The 19,627-nt window shown below is 46.1% G+C and overlaps 3 pseudogenes across 2 annotated transcripts; 1 reads left to right on the top strand and 2 right to left on the bottom strand.

Annotated features, from left to right (window-relative positions):
- The first annotated feature begins 7,549 nt into the window (after window positions 1–7,549).
- On the top strand, window positions 7,550–8,430 carry LOC110193430 (transcription initiation factor TFIID subunit 13 pseudogene; annotated as a pseudogene).
- A 920-nt stretch (window positions 8,431–9,350) lies between these two features.
- On the bottom strand, window positions 9,351–15,518 carry LOC110193420 (uncharacterized; annotated as a pseudogene). Its single transcript, XR_013483428.1, has 6 exons — window positions 15,289–15,518; window positions 15,032–15,067; window positions 11,969–12,115; window positions 11,396–11,461; window positions 10,787–11,001; window positions 9,351–10,225 (listed from the first exon to the last, which is right to left on the bottom strand). The product of XR_013483428.1 is annotated as an uncharacterized LOC110193420 (transcript).
- Window positions 15,519–15,890: 372 nt separating this feature from the next.
- On the bottom strand, window positions 15,891–18,363 carry LOC144454780 (E3 ubiquitin-protein ligase HUWE1-like; annotated as a pseudogene). The gene is made up of 4 exons (XR_013483317.1): window positions 18,257–18,363; window positions 17,683–17,884; window positions 16,424–17,423; window positions 15,891–15,978 (listed from the first exon to the last, which is right to left on the bottom strand). The product of XR_013483317.1 is annotated as an E3 ubiquitin-protein ligase HUWE1-like (transcript).
- Window positions 18,364–19,627: the final 1,264 nt, after the last annotated feature.

Raw genomic sequence — 19,627 nt, 5'->3', positions numbered from 1 at the left:
GTAATTAGTGGATCATTTCCATGAATTACTTAGTGGCCAACTTTCTTGTCATGAGCCTCTTCAGGCTTGATTAGGTTGGTCCTTAGACAACAAACACTCAATTTGTTACCCAGGACCATTCTTGAAATCTTTCTAGCTTGGTAAGACTGGCCAGCTTTTGTAGCATAAAAGCATGATAACAATCAAGAACGCATGATCATCATCAAACTATCATGGCACACTGACATAAGCCTTTAAGGGAGGGTGGATAACTGATTACTTTGTCCTTGAGGTGCAATATACAAAGAATACTCCACCTTTAAAAATAAAGGAAAACCCACTGGGCTATCGCAGGCATTGTGGAAAGATTAACCCTGTTCATCATGAGAATATTACAGTCTAAAGAAGACAGTGACTAAAAGGAGAAACAGAAATAGCTAGGGATTTCACAATACGCTTAAAAAATCTTTCCAGTTTTATCAATTTCAGGATCTTTGGTGGCCAGATGGAATAAAACATGAGAAAATGAGAGGAGGCAACTCCTCTTAGGACATAAACTCCAATACAAAATTGATAGAATGTGTTTGCTTTTCTTAATTATTTCTAAGGAAGGAAAGGGAAAGGATTATGATTGGGATTTAGGGAATTTATGTTTTGTCTTTCTCTCAAACTCAAATATGCTATCCCAGATTTTGAAGGGAAAGGTTTTTATAGGTGGTAGGTATCATGATGAGAGAATAGCTCTAACTCATAAAAGTCAGAGGAGAGATATAAGTGATTCTCTTTCTATTTCTACTCTAGGGGAAAATTGAAGCAATTTAAGTTGCCTCAAAAATGTATAGCAACAAGGACAAAATACTTTTGAAGAACTATACTAAAGATAGCCACTTTAAAAGGGACTATATAACCACTATTAGGGACGTATTTTTTCCCTAGTACAAACTGATGCCCCAATATCATTGGCTATTTGCAGGTGATACAATTTATGGCATGTTAGTGAAAACCTCATAGAATTTAGTGTAACTAGTTTCTTATCTTAATGAATCCATAATGTTGCAGAGAAACGTACAGAGTTAAGGTTAAGGCCTGGAAGGAGCCCTAAAGTTCACTAATCCCAACCTCACTTATTTTATATATGAGGAAACTGAAGTCAATGGAGGTCATATGATTTTCTAGAGTTGATTCAAATAGTCAATATCAGAGACAGGATTTGCCTTCAGGTCTTCTGAGTCCAAATCCATCACTCCTTCTACTGCACCATAGCTGTGCCAAGCTATGGTCTATCAAATATTACTCATTCAAAATCCACCACTTTTTCCAAGAACAATTAGTTGAAGCCAACATATTTATACTAACTACTTACAGGGAGCCCAATTTCATCATCAGGTCCCTTCCCAACAAGGGGGCAGAACAAGAGGAGATAATGAGGAAAGAATGTTCAAAGAATAGATCCTCAAATAGGCAGAGGAGGGAGTGTGTCTCTTGACACCTCTCAATTCTACCTTCCCTGCCCATGACCTGAAGGTTTGAGAGGCAAGTAGGGCCAGAGCAATTAATTAAAACCGAGTAAGGTAACCTTACCTTGAACTTTGATTTTGATCCAGGGCTCTGAGAGAGAGATGGGGAAAGTGGGACCATTACCAAGCCCCAGGCCCTCCCGCCATTCTGAGCCTCATAAGGGCTGGAAGACTGGGCACTGGGGGGGGCAGCTCCACTACTTCTCCACCGTCGGGGACAATCCCTCTTCCAATGTCCCTCCTGGTTACATGTGGGGCAAGGTCCTGGCGGCTTCCTCCGGAGGGGATGCCCTGGAGGGGCACTCCTTGAACCAGTGGCCCTTGTGGTGGCATCGAAAGCAGGTTTCCCCAGTGCCCAAACTGCCAGGAAAAACCCCAGGTCTTTTTCTGGCCATAGCAGCTGCCAGAAATAGGGCATCTTCTTTATCTCTAGCCCTCTCCCTGCAATCTTTTTCCTCTACTGCAAGTAAGTCTCTGTTGTTTAAAGACTCCAAAAGCAGTCTCCAATAACTGGGCCTGAGGTGTTTGGGGTCCTGTAGGTATGGGGTTTCTGTAGTTTTCCCCCAATATCTGGGGCAGACTGGTAAATAAAATACATGCTAAGAATCACCGCCCCTTCTATAGAATCAAGGTCTAAATTTGTATATTTTTGGATAGCTTCCACTAGCCTGTCTTGGAAAAGAGCAGGGTTTTCCTTTTCCCCCTGAGTAATTACTTTAGTTTTCTGAAAATGTACCTGCTTTTGAAAGGCCATCTTCAGGCCTTCTAACAGGCAAATGATCATGTGGTCTCTCTTTCCCCTATCCTCACTCTTCTGATAATCCCACCTTGGGTCACTAAAGAGAACTAACTGCAGCTGTACCTGGGGGTATCTTGTAGGATCATTGCTAGCTATAGTATCCCCAAATTTTTGAGGTTGTTCCCAGATTCTCTTTCTCTCCTCAGGGTGGAACAGGTGGAAAAGAGGACATGCAAATCACCCCAAGAAAGTTCAAATTGTAGGACACATCTCTGAAGCCCTCGGTAAACTTAGTGGGATCTTCAGAATATCGACCCAGCCTTTCCTTAATCCGAATGAGGGCTGAAATAGAAAATGGAACATGCACCCTAAGTGGCCCTTTACGCAAAGCAGGTACTTCCCTTACTTAAGGGAGAAAGCCCTGAAGGCCCTGCAGAAGCAGGGACTTGCGTGGGAGGGAGGTAGGAAGTTCCACTTCTTGTGAGTGGGGGACTGAAAAGTGCCGGCTGAACCGGCAAGGCCGAGGAATCCGGCTGACAAGGGGGAAGCTTACCCGACACCGGAGCAGAAGGAGGAATCAAGGGAGAAGATGCCACAGCGGGACCCCGGTCCGGAGCCTGAATAGGTATCCGGTCAGAAGAAGAAGTCTGGGAAGGAGGCACCGAGTTGAGAACCTCCAAATGTTGAGAACATTTTGGTGGTTGCCTCAAAACCAAGAACATTGCAGATCCTCTTAAAAGACATTCATAAGTACTCAAAAGAGTTTTGTCTAACTACCACCCAGGAAAAACCAAGTGAGTAAAAGGGAACTTGTTGTGAAGGTGATGCTACGCAGTTGGTTAGACAATCTTTACAACTCCTCCAACATATCAGTACATGGTACAAATCAACCATGAACTTACTGTTTCCTACACTGAACAGAAGTAAGCTGGATTGCCTTTGGGAAATTAGTTTGTTCTTTTAATGACTCTGAATTGTTCCCTTAAACAAAAATGCACTTAAAATGTTATTCCTGCTCTCTCTCTCTCTTCTCTCTCTCTCTCTCTCTCTCTCTCTCTCTCTCTCTCTCTCTCTCTCTCTCTCTCGTCTCAAGAGTAGGGGCATACAGTATTAGTGCCAGACTTGGTGAGGATATAGGGTCAGATGAATGCATTGCCACTCAGAATTCCCCAGCTCAAGCAATCTGCCAGCCTCAGCTTCCCCAGAAACAGAGATGACAGACACGCACTACATTGTTCTGGCTGTTGATAACCTTTTTATGTCACCTAAATTTCCCAACAACTCCCTTCCCTTCCCAGAGAACAATCTCTAATAACAAAGGGAAAAAAAGAGGGGAAGAACTTAGCAAAACTAACAAACATACTGAAAAAAGTCTGACATTAGATTCACCGTTCTACATCCATAACCCCTCATTTCTACAAAGAAGGTAGGAGGAGGTTCCTGCTCTTTATAATTTTGCTGCATTTGGTTTGTTGTTATTTACCCCCCACCATTTCATTGTGATAGCCATTGTATATATTTTTTCTTGGTTCTTCTTTGCATCAATTCAGATAAATCCTCCCATGCCTTTCTATATTTATAATAATAATCTTTTTATAATACAACAATAGAACATGTTTATTAAGGTACCACAACTTGTTTGGCCATTCCCTAGTTGATAGGCATCTATTTTGTTCTTTTGGTATTACAAAAATATAAATATTTGAGGGCATAGGGAGTCTTCCTCTTTATCATTGATCTCCTTGGGGTACACATAAGAATGGAATCTCTGGGTTTAAAGGGTAAAGACATCTTAGTCATTTTCATGGCATAATTCTAAATGCCTTAGAGAATGATTGTGCCACTCTGCAGGGCCACCAACATTGTGTATTAGTGTCGTCCATCTTTCTATAACCCTTTCAGCATTGACTATTGCCCCCTTTCAGCACCTTTGCCAATTTTGGGGCTATTGTTTTGATTTGCATTTCTCTTATTATAAGAGGTTTGGAACATTATTTGTACGGAAAGTAATAATTTGCAATTCTTCCTTTGAGAATAATAACCAACATTTATACCGTGCTTACTATGTGCTAGATCCTTTTTAATTATTATCTCATTTGATCCTCACAAAAACCCTGGGAGGTAGGTGCTATTATTATTCCCATTTTACAGACAGGGAAACTGAGGCAAACAGGGATTTCAATGACTTGCTCAGGGTCACATAGCTAGTAAGTGTCCTGAAGCCAAATTTGAACTCAGGTCTTCCTGACTTCAGGCTCAGTTCTCTGTCTGTTGTGCCACAAGCTACCGAGTACTTTGAAAAATACTCCTTCATAGCCTTTGACTCTATTGGGAAATAGCTATTTTCGGCCTTAGATATTTTTGTTTCCATATCTTGGGTAGCAAATCCTTATCTGAGAAATCTGATACAATTTCTCCACAATCACTTCCCTTCTTATCCTAGATGCATTAATTCTTTTTTGTGTGAAAGCTTTTCAGTTCTATATATTCAAAATGATTTCTCTCTCATCCTGTCTCCCTCTATTTCCCTCTCCCTCCCTCCCTCTGTCTGTCTCTCCCCCTTCCTCTCTCTCTTTTTCTCTTCTTTCATAATGGTCTGTTCCTTATTTGGTTAAGATTGCATCTCTTACACATAGCTCTGAAAGCTATATGATCTGCTTTTCATCAAGTTTTTTTTTTAAAGGCTATTATCTTTAATATTCAGGTTGCGTATCAATTTTGTGTTTATTCTGCTACGTATTATAAGATGATAGTCTAAACTTAATTTCTTCCAGACTGATTTCCAGTATTCCCAGCAATTCTTTCAAATAGTGAGCTCTTGGGGCAGCTAGGTGGCACGGTGGATAGAGCATTGGCCTTGGTGTCCTGGAAGACCCGAGTTTAAAGCCAGCCTCAGACTTGTGACTCTGGGCAAGTCACTTAACCCCAGTTGCCTCACCAAAAAAAACACAAATGGTGAATTCTTTTTGTAGGTAATTGATGTTCCCAGTTTTATAAACAAAGTTTTATTTCAATTCAGTTATTTCTGAATCTTCCTTATCTAATGTTGTGTTGATCTACTTTAAAATTTACTAGTGCCCAATAGTCTTGATGCAAACTGCTTTATCATACAATTTGGGGTCTGGATGTACTCTGTTCCAATGGCTTATCTTTTTCACTCCTGTGTTCTTATGGTGATGTTGTATGGCTCTGAGTTCTCATAAACCACAGGTCCAAAGAGTTGAAGTTGAGGCTTGCTCAGAAGCAATGGGATGGATGGTTCGTGTGAACAGGCTTTATCTCATTACAAAGGAGTAAGTACATAGGAGAAACGGTGTAAATGATATCAGAGAAAAACGTATGGCTCTGGGAATAAAAAGATGGTTTCTTCAAGCAGTGTGAGGGACAACGAATAGATAGCTCAGGACACTAATGGCATTCAGGCAATGTGAGGAGAATTGAGGAAGGCTCCTAGCCTGTTAGGTGTTTCCCTTCTGGAGAACTTATGGACAGACATGGATATTAAATGGACTTACCTCCCTTATCTGGATTATTGCAATGGCTCACTGCTTGGTTGCCCTCCCTCCATTCTATCCCCTCCTATCACAGATCTGGCCATGACATTCTTTTGCTCAATAATCTGCAGTAGCTCACTATTGCTTGCAGGTTTGTTTGGTATTTTAAGCTCTTTACTCTCTAGCTCCAGCCTACCATTCTAGACTGATTAACATTAGGCTCTGCCCATTCACTCTACATTGCACCTAAATTGACCTATGTGTTCCTTGGTTTATGACATTCCATCCCCCCACTTCCTTGGCTTTGCATAGATTGTCTCCCAAGCCTGAAGTGCTCTTCCCTGCCTCTTGTACTTCCAAACTTTTAAAGGCTCCATTCAAGTGGCACTTTCTAAAAGGGCCTTTCCTCATCCCTCTCAGTTATTAGTACTTTCTCCCCTCCCCCAAATTACTTTATATTGATATATGTCTACATCTTCCTAGAGGGAGGAATGAACAAAGAAAGGAAGGAAGGAAGAAGAAAGGAGGGCAGAAGGAAGAAAAGAAGGAAGGGAGGAAGGAAGAAAAAAGGAGAGAGGAAGGAATTTAGCATTTAAGTGTCTTCTAAGTGCCAGACAGTATGCTAAGTGCTTTACAAATTTTATCTCAGTAGTACTTAAGCATCTGGAGATCTTGATCTGTGGGGTTTTGTTTATTTGTTTAGGTCTTTATATCCGTAGGGGTACCACAGTGCCTGACACATAGCAAACACTTTAAAATTCTTGTTGAGTTGAATTGAAATGATTGAATTGAAAAGCCATCACCCTTGCCTGGAATGCATTTACTCCTAAGCTCCTGTGCCAGATCTACAGTGAGGGCTTGCTGCTCTCTACCAAATGTGTTTTGTCTCTTACATTTTGCTCGATCAGTTTTTTTCTGGATCTCCTTTGCTCTCTCATTTTTATTATGTTTTGCTGTGTACTTATACTCCTTAGTGTAGAGATTCTCCATCAGGGGTCCATGATCTTTTTAAAAAATACTATTTGATAATTGTAGTTTAATATAATTATTTTCCTTTGTATTCCTATGTATATTAATTTATAAATTTAAAAGCATGACCAGACGATCAAGGGGTCCATGCCTCAAAAGAAGATTAACAACCCCTTCCTTAGTTATTGGGTAGTTAGCTTTTGCAGGCCAGGCAGGGGCTTTGAGGTTTTTTACCTTTACTACCATCTGGTAGCCTATCCCTGAGGTTTGTGGATGGGAGTGATGGGGTGTGGCCCAAACTGAGGTCTACAGCCCTTGCCCTAAAGGGAATTTGGCTCCTATTTTAGGTTTTTATTGACTTCCCTTTTCGAATCCCCTTGTTTCCCTTTAAGGACCCTAATCTCACCTGTTTGATTCTATTCCAATTAGAATCCCTTGGTTTCCCTTTGAGAGCCCTAGCTTCATCTGTTGATATTATTCCAATCAGAGTTCACACCCACGCCCTTTTCCCAGACCCTCTCCTGATTATCCAGAGTCATTTTTAAGCATATAAGATCTCCCCTGGCCCTCATTTGGGAGGAGAAATCCCAAGCAGAAAAGGCTGAGACTCCCTCCTCCACAACTGTTTTTACTGGCGTTACCTTGGCTTATGTGTTTTATCCTTTTAAATAAACTTCCTCTGGCTGAAGTAGATTTGAGTTGAATTCTTTTAGGCAGGGCGCGGTACCGCAAATTTGGGGTTTCCAGCACCCCAACACTTCTAGACCTCTTCATAGGGTTCTGGGAGTGGGAATCGAACCCGGGCCACGGCGGTGAGAGCCCCAGATCCTAACCACTAAACCACTGAGCGGAATCTTTGACAGTTGGAGTCAGGGACGGCATGGCTGATGAGGAGGAGGATCCCACTTTTGAGGAAGATAATGAAGATGTGTGAGGAGGAGCAGACGGTGGACAGGGTAAAAGGAAAAGACTTTTCTCTAAAGAATTAAGGTGTATGATGCATGGCTTTGGTGATGACCAAAATCCGTACACTGAATCAGTGGATATTCTGGAAGACCTTGTCATAGAATTCACCACTGAAATGACTCAGAAAGCAATGTCTATTGGAAGACAAGGTCGAGTGCAGGTTGAAGATATTGTCTTCTTGATTCCACAGGACCCAAGGAAGTTTGCCAGAGTTAAAGACTTGCTTACTATGAATGAAGAACTGAAATGGGCTAGAAAAGCATTTGATGAAGCAAACTATGGATCCTGACATCTTGGCATGTTCTCCAACATTACCCTATCTTTTAGGACAAGTGTATCGTGTGTACTAGAAGTATATGTATTTTTCACCATGCCAAAAATGAAAGGTCCCAACGTACGTTAAGTACTTCTTACAATTATCTCGTTACCTTTACTCAATTAACGCTATAAATGAGAAATGGAGCAATTCTTAATTGCTGCCTTTACTTTGACTTTGTGGATTCTAAAAGCGGTATTTAGGTATTGAATTGCCCACCTCTCTTTGTTATACTTGAAATTGTTCATTGGTTTTAATGACAGCATGGGAGAAGCTAAAATATCCTGCAAACAGTGCAGATTATCCTGTCTTTTTCAGGTAAGAAAGACAATTTAAACTAAGTAGTATCTATGTTCTGGTCTCATTTTTGCCACTGAAGTTTTATATTATAGCAGTTTGATATGTGGAATCTAAATATTAGCCTTTTTGGTTTTGTGATTCATCAAACAAATTTCCTGGCTACTTTCAATCTCTCTGACAAATAATGGTTTTAGGATTGCCACAGGAAACTTTTCCACACTCTGTGCTGGGTTATATTCTTAAAGTGTTGTCAGTTTCTCTTAAGGAAAGAGGGGGAAAGGTCTCGGCTTCTGAAACTGCTTCCTGCTGGCAAGGGGCTTAGAGGGTCCCTGCCTCTCTGGGTCCCATTGGAAGGATCAAACTTCAAAGCCCGGCTGATACCAAGGTTCAGCAGACTAAAATCCTCCAGTTGGTATACAGCCAGAGCAGTGCTCTAGAAGTTGATGGCTCTAGCCCTTTTTCATCAGCTTGTCCTGTAGAGGGGGCTGGGGCTTGTCTAAACAGTAACTGTAGTTCCTCCAAGGGTTCACAGGTATATTCCGAAAATCTCTGAGGGGGAAACAAAAGGTGACACTGCTTTAATCCTAGAATGATGAGTTCAGCTAGCAAGGCCCTCTGGTTTCACTGCGGTTGGAGGGTGACTAGAACTCAGTAGCGTCCCTTCCTATTGACATCCAATTGTTCTCCCTTGGGAATTTTCCAAGATTTTAAATACACCAAGTCCCCAGGTCTTCCTGGGGTATGACCCTCCTTTTCAGAGTCAAGAGGCTTTGGAAGATGAGGTCCTGGAAGCGCTAGACAAGACAAAGAAAGCGAGCGTCCTCAGTTGGACTGATGATGAAAGCTAATGGAACAGGTGATGCTCAGATGAAATTAACATCTTGTCAGTCTTAAGGAGATCAGCTCCTCTGCCTCTTTCACATTATGTTTACTAGATGCCCCCTGAAGAAAATGATAATAAGGACAACAATAGTGATAATAGAGATAATTGAAATCTAGGGGGAAAAAACCCTTTCTAGACAACGTTCATGAAATGCCCATCAAGATCCTTTTTTTGGGGGGTACAGGAAAGGTGGGGCATACATAGCTAGCATCTGGCAAGCAACTCCTCTCACCTGGAATCGTTTACCGAGGGACTGCGGCTGGTGGCTTTGTGGGAAGACTGGCTGTGACATCCTCCCTGCAGCCTGAGGCCATTTATGAATCTCCTTGGAAGACACAGCCTGCCAGGAAGACCTCCTCTGGCCACTGCAGCCTTTCTTCTTGGCCAGTCTGCGAACTCCCCTTTCCTGGTGCCGGGAGTGCCTCCGCAATGACGTATCTTTTTTGGCCACCCTCTGACTTCCATCCCGCTCAGTCATGTAGCCCTCACTCTGCAAGTTCAACACAAGGGGGTTCTCTCGTGGGTGGGGTGATGCTTCATAGGCTGCTACAGCGATGCTCCCGGCTCCAGCAGAGGCCATGCTCATGTGGACTGACGGGGTGAGGCTGCAGATGCCCGCAGAAGACATGCTCACCGAGTCTGGGATCACACTGGCAGCGCCAGCCAGCATTACACTCACACTGCTGAGAGAAGTGGTCTCTGTCACCTGCCCAGTTGTAGTCCCAGCCAGGGAAACACTTATGCCAGGCCCTGGCTGCCTCCTGTAGCTGCCCCCACTCCTGCGGGAGTCAAAGCCATGGCCTTTCTGGCAGGCCTCTTGCTGGTGGCAGCGGCTACAGCAATGCCACGACAGATGGTGTACTGGGAAGGGACACACTGGGCACCCCTTGGACGGTGATGTGATGGCGCAGCAGGTCCTACTTGGCGCCTCCTGGGCTAGCAAAGCCCTCTCTGGCTGCAGCCGCCATGATTATTTCTGGCTTTACTGCCATCTTACACTGGCCGGGAATGTCACGAACCGAGTCCAGACTCCTGATACTCACTTTATCCTGCTCCCTTTTGCTGGACGGAATAGGCTCCTGGGGATGGGGCCCACAGTGCTCGAGGCAGAAGAGGCAGAAGAGGATAGTTAGAGGTGGCCCGGGTCAAGGTCAGGTCATAAATATGCTAGGGTCAGGAGCCCTCCTCTTACCCCAGTAGAATGGAGAAGGAAACAGAGGAAGTGTAGGACGTGGAACACATGTGTCTGTTCTGGTGTGCTGTGAGTGTGCATAGGGTGGGGTGGGGTGGGGGTGGGGACCTGATTCCCAAAAGAAGGCATATCTTTGGCAACTCCCTCCCCCCTCTCTCCCTCATCAGGTTTGGGCTTGGCAATCAAGTCATTCCTGCTACCCTGTCCACCCTAGGACAAAGGCCTAAGCAGGAAGCTGGATGTGTTACTTCCACACACTGTCACTCCTGAAAGGGCTGGGGCAAGAACACTTATCAAATCATTCATCATTTCCCCTTTACTCCTCTTTTCTAGCATAGGTGATTAGAGAATATGATGGAGTGCTCTAAAGAGGACATGAGAGGCAGGCCAGGCAAGGCCCATATTGGGTGCTTCTGTGTGGCTAGACTCACAGGAGATTTATCTTCTGCAATGAAAACAGGCACCTCGACGCCATCCGCAACACGGGTGGCGTGGCGGCTGCTGTAGCCCTCCACAAGTGGCCAAAGGAGATAGATGAGCTTCTCCCAGTAGGACAAGAGGTCCTCCCTGACATCGGAGGGTGGACAGAGTTGTGAGTAGAATGACTGCCGATGACCAGTTTCAGCCGAAGACGCTGCTTCTCACCCTCATGGACAGAAATCTTCACAAACTTCAAGGGGAGTAGCCTGTAGTCTCCCCACCGTGGGAAGTATGTTCCACAGTCCTCCCTCCTTCTTACTACTCCTTCTCCGACCCCCAAGTTCTCATCAATTCTTCCTCAACTGCACTGGCTGCCTGAGACTTTGAGTGGCCTCCTTATGACTTTTTTACACTGGGGGTGCAGGCTCTGCTTGGAGGTGACACCTCATTTTCCCGGTGAGAGATGGAAATGGGGGTTCTCTTCAGAAGTCCATGGGTTTCGAGCCCTCCTTGATCTAAGTCCAGTTATTCTCTAAGTGACTTTTTGAAGACCATGTTGGCTGCATGTGTTGCAGGACGGTTTCTGATCTGAACGGTTAGAGCTCATCCAAGTTCAAAACCAGGAGGTTGAAATGCTGTTCTGGTAAGGGACAGGCTAGGTCAATCACTTCCCCTCTCTTGGTGATCTGCAGGGGGGAAGGGGGATGGAAAGGAAGGGAGATGTGAGCGGGAGAGACCAGATGCCCACTTCCAAAGAGCTCCTCTTCCTCCTCCTCTGGATGGACTGGAGGCAGATGGATACTATCTGAGACCCGTGGATGATCAGTCCCTCACCAAGTTCCGACCTACCTCATGGCTGGTTGGTTATTTGAGGCCTCTCTTCCCTCCCCACCCCATTCTCAAGTGGAATCTTCTCAGACCCCAACATGTCCTGCTCAGCCAAGTCTTGTCATTCAACCCACGGGCAGACCTGGGATTCATGGACCTGCCTCACTTAGATACCAAATGCTGCTGCTGCTGCGGACACCGGCGCCCCTCCCCCTGCCCCCCTATAAGACTGGGCGCCAGTGAGCAGCCCAGCTCGCCACGAGGAGCCTGGGAAGGAGACAAGCTCCAGAGCTAGGGCGGTGGGACTGGGGGATGAGGGGGGCCTGGCCTCCGGCTCCAACCTCAATGCTTTACACGGGAAGCACCTGGATGAAGTCGCTCTCGAACATGGGGGCGTACTTGAAGGCCTCGTACTCCTCCTCTCTGTACAACTGCTTCTGCAGCTTCCCAGTGGGCGTGTTGAATAGGCCCACAAGGCACCCACTGGCTGCCGTATAGTAAGGGAGCATAGATGGGCGGAGCCAAGATGGCGGAGTGAAAGCAGTGACTTGCTTGAGCTCTCCCCAAACCCCTCCAAATACTCATAAAAACTGGCTCTACACAAACTCTGAAGCAGCAGGACCCACAAAAAGAGAGAGTGAAACAAATTTCCAGCCCAAGACAACCTGGATGATCTATCAGAAAGGTGTATTGCGCCAGACTGGGAGCACAGTGCAGCCCCACAACGAACCTAGAGCAGGCCTCAGAGGACTGAATCATGGGCAGCTGTGGAGGTTTCCAGACTCCTCAATCCAGGAATGCCAAAGACAACTTAGAAGGTCAGTGGGAAAAGTCTGTTTCTATCAGTGCTGAGACAGGAAGGTGGGGTTTCAGCTCCATTCCCCAACAGCGTGGCCCTGGGTGGGGGGGCAGCTGCTTCCCGAGCTTCCAGCCCATAGACTGAAGGGGAATCCAGTGGCTGATCAGAGAGGGACTGCAGGGATCTCTTTGACAGTGCTGAGGCAGGAATCTCTTGCTTTGCCCCTGTTTGGATTAGGGTCACAGTCCTGGGTGGCGGTGCTGGGGTGAGGAGAAATGCTGGCGTGGTAGAGCTTGGAGTGGCTCTGGAGAGGAACCCTTCTTCACAGTTACAGGATAGAAAGGAATACTTGTGGTCACAGGCCAGGAAAGGAGTAAACACCTCTCCCCTTACCATACCACCTTGGAAGAACTGAAAATTTACAGGTCCCTACAAGTATCTCTGAAAACAGCTACACAAACCCCTGAAGCTTGGGACAATATATTCTCCACATTGGAAGCAGACTCTTACCTTAACAAAGAGTTTAAAACTCAAGTAATTGGCTGGGATCATGAGCAAGCAGCGAAAAAAGAGTCAGACCATAGAATCTTACTTTGGTAAAAAAGAAGATCAAAATATACAACCAGAAGAAGACAACAAAGTCAAAGCTCCTACATCCAAAGCCTCCAAGAAAAATATGAATCAGTCCCAGGCCTTGGAAGAGCTCAAAAGGGATTTTGAGAAGCAAGTAAGGGAAGTAGAGGAAAAACTGAGAGTGATGCAAGAAAATCAGAAAAACAAGTCAACAGCTTGCTAAAGGAGACCCAAAAAATACTGAAGAAAATAACACCTTAAAAAATAGCCTAACCCAAATGGCAAAAGAGGTCCAAAAAGCCAATGAGGAGAAAAATGCCCTAAAAAGAAAATTGGCCAAATGGAAAAGGAAGTCCAAAAGCTTACTGAAGAAAATACTTCCTTAAAAATTAGAATAGAGCAATTGGAAGATAGTGACTTTATGAGAAATCAAGACACAGTAGAACAAATCCAAAAGAATGAAAAATTAGAAAACAATGTGAAATATCTCATTGGAAAAACAACTGACCTGGAAAATAGATCCAGGAGAGAGAATTTTAAAATTATTGGACTATCTGAAAGCCATGATCAAAAAAAGAGCCTAGACATCATCTTTCAAGAAATTATCAAGGAAAACTGCCCTGATATTATTAGAACCAGAGGGCAAAATAGAAATTGAAAGAATCCACAGATCTCCTCCTGAAAGAGATCCCCAAAGGAAAACTCCTAGGAATATGTAGCCAAATTCCAGAGTTCCCAGGTCAAGGAGAAAATATTACAAGCTGCCAGAAGGAAACAATTCAAGTACTGTGGAAACACAATCAGGATAACACAAGATTTAGCAGCTTCTACATTAAAGGACCGCAGGGCATGGAATATAATATTGGGGAGGGCAAAGGGGATAGGATTATAAAAATGAGTCACCTACCCAGCAAAACTGAGTATAATCCTTCAGGGGAAAAAATGGTCATTCAGTGAAATAGAGGACTTTCAAGCATTCTTGATGAAAAGACCAGAGCTGAATAGAAAATTTGACTTTCAAATACAGGACTCAAGTGGAACATGAAGAGGTAAACAGGAAAGAGAAATCATAAGAGACTTATTAAGATTGAACTGTTTACATTCCTGCATGGAAAGATGATATTTATAACTCATGAGACCTTTGTCAGTATTAGGGTAGTTGGAGGAAAAAATTATATGTATGTATATGTAGATAGATAGAGGGCACAGGGTGAGTTGAAGATTAAGGGATCATATCTGGAGAATAAAATTAAGGGATGAGAGAGGATTATACTCGGAGAAGAAGAAAGGGAGAGGTAGAATGGGGTAAACTATCTCACAAAAAAAAGAGAAACGAAAAGTCTCTTACAGTGGAGGGGAAATGGGGGAAGGTGAGAGAGAATGAGTGAATCTTATTCTCATAGGATTTGGCTTAAGGAGGGAATAACAAACACATTCAATTGGGTATGGAAATCTGTCTTACCCTACAGGAAAATAGGGGGAGAAGGGGACAAGAGAGCAGGGGGATGATAGAGAGGAGGGCAGATTGGGAAAGGGAGTAAACAGAAGTAAATACTTCTGAGGAGCGACAGGGTGAAAAGAAAGAACAGAATAAATGGGAGGGCAGGATAGGATTAAGGGAAATAGAGTTAGTTTTTCACAACATGCCTACTATGGACGTGTTTTAACTGCATATGTTACAGCCTATATTGAGTTGCTTGCCTTTTCAGTGAGGGTGGGTTGGGAGGAAGAGAGAAAATTTGAAACCTAAAGTTTTAAAAACATATGTTTTAAAAAAATGTTTTCACATGCTACTGGGAAATAAGAAATACAGGAAATGGGGTACAGAAGTCTATTCCGCCCTACAGGAGAATAGAAGGGGAAGGGGATAGAAGAGATAGAAGAGAGGACAGACTAGGGGAAGGGATATTCAGAATGCATGCCATCTTGGGGTGGAAGGAGGGGGGAGATGGGGTATAAATTTGGAATTCAAAACGTGTGGGAGTGAATGTTGAAAGCTAAAAATAAATAAATTTATATTTAAAAAATTTAAAAAAATATAATAAGGGAGCATAGACTCGCTGCTCCCGGTCTTGCCTCCCCTTCCTCTCTTCTGAAGGGACAGGTGCGAGTGGGCGTCAGAGGACAAGCAGCAAAGGGCAGGGCAGAGCAGAGCAAAGAAAGGTTAGGGCTTAAACGAGCTTCCTGACCCCCTCCCCCGACCTTTGGCCAATTGTGCTGGGAAAGGGAGGGGCCCATGGCCGCTGGGGGGGGGCAGAGGCAGGGCACCCCTGGGGTCAGGGGAGGGCAGGTGTGGCTGAAGGGCTGCCTCACCAGGGGCCCAGCCACCCCATGGGTGGGGGTCACCTCCGCCAAGTCGAGGTCGCCACTGGGAGACAGGGCTCGAGGTATGTCCATGGCCCTGTGCCCCCGCGTCTCTTCCCTCCTTCCTTCCCTGCTGCTCCACGCCTTTGAGAGCTGTAGGGGGGAGGCCCGCCTGGCGGCTAGTCGGCGTGTAACCACTCTGCGGCCTCCCTCCGTGCTCCTGGCCTACGGGGCTCGCGCGCTCGCTCACTCCCCGTGCGCCTCGCGCTGGTGCCAAGGGGGGAGGAAGGCGGAGACAATGTCTTTCCTTCCTCCCTCCCTCTGACCGTCCTGGGGACAAGCGCAGCCAAGGCAAGGCCGCTGGTTTTATAGCAGCGGCACAACTGGGTGCGGCCCTCTGTGACAGTGGCCCCCTTACCTCTGTGACCCCCGCGGACCCTGCCGCCAGCCCAACCTGAGTGAGCCTCCTTCCCCCGCCCCCAAAACTGCGATCGCACCCCTCAGGCGGCCCCGGGGAGTCTGGGGGAGTCTAACCCTAATTGCGCGCGCACCCGCGCGCGCAGCGCACACACACACGCACACACGCACGCACGCACGCACGCACGCAGAGTTCATCTAGGCTCAGCTGCTCACTAAGCAGAGGAAGATCGGGGGGTCTCTCTTCTTTCTCCTTCTTGCTCTGTTGGCTTCCTTCGGAGCCTGGGTGGGAAGGAGAAACACATGAAAGCCAGACACTCCAAAGCCCTCCTGGGCACCCAAGTGGCTGCCCTCGGCTGTCAGGGCAGAACGTGGGCTGTCAGGGCAGAACGTGGGCTCCCCAAGCACAGGGTCTTGTGTCCAACAGACACAAAAGACCTTCACTGAGTGCCAACCAGATGGCAGTTTCTCAAGGGCTTTTTGGAGCAGAGGTTTTTCTCCAACCAGACTTGGAGGCCAAGTTTTCTTCAAAGGGTTGGATGCACAGAGACACGCAGGCCTACTTTTAAGTGGTAGGCCCTCCCAAAAGGAGATAGGTCAGCACAAGAGCCCTGTGCCCACCACTAGTCAAGCCACTGCCACATTAGCCTGGGTTGCCCTTGGTTGTTCCATAGGGGTTCCAAGGCCAGGTCTTCCCATCTCCCTGGGACAAGAGCATGGTACTGACCAATGGACTGTGTATCTTGAGAAGCAGGGGATGGCTAGTCCACATCCATGGGAGACTCATCCCTCCGGGAAGCAACCTCAGACTGACTGGACTCCGACTGGACAAAATGGGAGACATGGCTAGTCACCAGGAAGTCTGGGTCCCTGCTTCCTCAAGCAGGGGCCCTTCCCATAAGGAACAGAGAAGATAGTGACCCTTCACTGCCCCTCTGTCAGCACTCAGGACCTGATACAACCAGATCAGAAAAGAAGCCAAAGCTGCCTTGGAAGGCAAGCAGAGGTGCCCGGGAGCCAAGCTGTCTGGTGGTCTTTCCTGCACTTTGCTCCATTCTTCCCCAGTACTGTTGCCCTTTCCTCCCCAGCTTGTTCTTCCTAGGGGAAGGCTTGGTCTGCACTGTGGTATGAGGCCTTCCTAGACACAGGCTTCAGAGTTCTCTTCTCTTCTTTCTGGGTTGAGGGGGCAGGGCCACTCAGGCATTTGTATTGCAAGCCACCACCTGAACAAGGCCCCCAATCATCATGGAGCTCTGAGGACCCAGGGCTGCGGCAGGGTGTGTGTTCCAGTGTGCCAGGGCCCCAAGGGGTGCTGTCCTGGGTGACCAAGGCTCCTTCCCCACTCCTACTCAGAACCCAGAAAAGAGATCTGAGGAAGGTTCAATTAGGCAGCAAAGAGGGTCAGGGATGAGCCCACAGAAAGGAAAGAGAAAAACTAAGAAACAAAACTTAACTCCTGCTCCCTAGAAGCATCTGGACACTAAGCTCACGGACAAGCAAAGAGTGGGGAGTGGGGTGGGGGTGGGGAAGGAAAACAACACGCAGATGAAGAAAGAAAAAGAAAATGAACAAAAGAGAGGCCCCAGGCATCACGCTAGCCATTGCTGCTTGCTGCTCTCTCCTCGCCCTTTGACCCTCATGTATTACTTGTATAATGACATCAGCCTCAGCCTCCAGCTGCCAAACAGCTGCCTGGATGCTGCTGGCCAAGCCCAGGCTGGAGGTACCTGGGAATGGGGAGCAGAGGGAAGGCCCTTCAGGCTGCAGAAAGAGGGCAGAAGCAACCCCAGGGAAGCCACAGCGGCTGGTGACCAAGGGTGTTCCAAGGGCACAGCCATAGGGCACTGAGTGAAGCCAGAGAGAGTGAGTCCTCCCCACCCCCACCCCAACAGCCCCTTGGATGAGGAAATGGGGATAGAGACTGGCTGGCATCCTGTGCCCCAACTCCAGACCTGGACAAGGTGGGCCCCTGGCTAGGTGGCCTACCTAGTCTGCCTGTCTGCTTGGCCTTCTTGTTAGCTCTGCGTGTGTCATCTCGGAGCTGGATGATGACCTGCAGCACCCGCAAGAAGAACTTCTGTGGGGATGTTTTTGATGTCAGCATGGGCACGGACGGTGGTTGGAGCTCTTGACACCCAGTGGGCGCTTCTGAGATGCCACGATCACCACGTTCTCAGCCATGTCAAACCTAGGGGGCCAGCAGAGGGATGTTTTGCTTCCGTGGCTATGTGTTGTGTATGTGAATGTGAGAGAGAGAGAGAAAAGACAGTGAAGGACACTGGGGGTGGTGTGGGGTGTGTGTGTGTGTGTGTGTGTGTGTGTGTGTGTGTGTGTGTGTGTGTGTGTGTGCGCAGAGAGAGACACATACAGAGAGTGAAGGGGGGACGAGAGAGAGAGATGAGAGAGAAGAGCAAGGGAGGATGGGATGAGGGTGGGGGAGGAAGAGGAGGTGAGAGTAGGAAACACATGCCCAGGGAAGGAAAAGGGTGCTGCCAGCAGGCAAGGCCTTGGCCACCAACACTGTGGAGCCTAGGTGTTGCCCAGAAGAGCAGCGGCCCACCTGCTCTGCATCTTTCCTTTCAGTTGGGTAGCCTGGGGTCGCTCTTTGGGCAGCTCCTCTGGAGACAGGATCTCACACTGGGCTTGCTGCTGCTGCTCCAAATTGTATTCTTGGAACGTCTTAGTTGAATTGTTGCAGAATTAAGTGAGAAGAACCTGGATCACAATTTAGATAATAAACAACTTTATTCATTCAAATACATTATTCTGAGGAATCCATAGGTTTGGCCAGATTGTCAAAGAGGTCCATGACACACAAAAAAGGGTCAGAACTCTTGCCTAGGGTTAAAAGATACCTTTCCCATTTGAAATATGTAATCTCTAAAAATGTAGATGAATCAAGCCATATCAGTCTTTGGTCTGGGGCCCAAGAATACAACTTTTTTTTGTTGCCTTGATGATTCGCTTAAAAGACCATAACCTTTGTTTGGAAGATGATACCAATATTTGGTAGTAGTATGTAATGAACTGTACGTCTGACATCGATGGGCTTGATAAATGAGTCAGAAGGCATCTTGGAGCTAGGAGATGCACTTTAACTGGTAAGGGTATGGAGAGGTACTGGGGTCATTTATGTACACCCAAACCCTGATCCAGCATCTTTATTATTGTGCAAGAAGCTTCCTGGTCACTGTAGCATTGGGTGGTTGAAAAGATTATACTTTTCACTGCTCAGTGCCATCTTGCCTGTATGAAGGATCTGAAAGGTACTGTTTTTCTGCCTTGGTTTCTTGGGGTGGAATATTGTTGTTGGAATCAGGAATACATCAGTTTAAAACCTACATCCAATTCTTAATAACTGTGTAACCATGGGCAAGGAACTTAATTTTTATAAGCCTTATCTGCAAAGGAGTTAATAAAGGGAGTCTGTAGTATCTCCCCCAGAGGGCTGTTGTGAAGCTCAAATGAGATAATATATGTGAATTGCTTTGTTAAACTTTAAAAGTGGGGTGAGAACGTTACCATATCTGGTTAATAATAACGTAATCTTTATCATCATCACCATCATTTACTCTGGGTAGGTCAGAGGTGGATTATGGATATAGTACTTGTTTTAGTAATTGACGGTTAATATTTTTTTTGATTTTTAGGCAATCAGGGTTAAGTGACTTGCCCAGGATCACACAGCTAGTAAATGTCAAGTGTTTGGTCTGAAGACAGATTTGAACTCTGATGCTCCTGACTTCAAGGCCAGTGCTCTATTCACTGCGCCACCCGGCTGTCCCTAATTGAGGGTTATTTTTAAGAGGAAAGATACCTCCTTCTGAAGGAAGAACTTTCTGTACACTCATCCTAAGAAATCTTTTATTTCTTCTTTAGCTCAAACGTAGGACAGACTTACTGCCAGGATAGTAAAACTGGCTAGTGATAG

Source organism: Phascolarctos cinereus, unplaced genomic scaffold (genome assembly GCF_003287225.1).
Source record: "Phascolarctos cinereus isolate Bilbo 61053 unplaced genomic scaffold, phaCin_HiC Scaffold_7;HRSCAF=346, whole genome shotgun sequence".
Lineage (NCBI taxonomy): Eukaryota > Metazoa > Chordata > Mammalia > Diprotodontia > Phascolarctidae > Phascolarctos > Phascolarctos cinereus.
The sequence above is the reverse complement of the archived record's forward strand: the minus strand, read 5'-3'. Positions and strand labels throughout refer to the sequence as shown.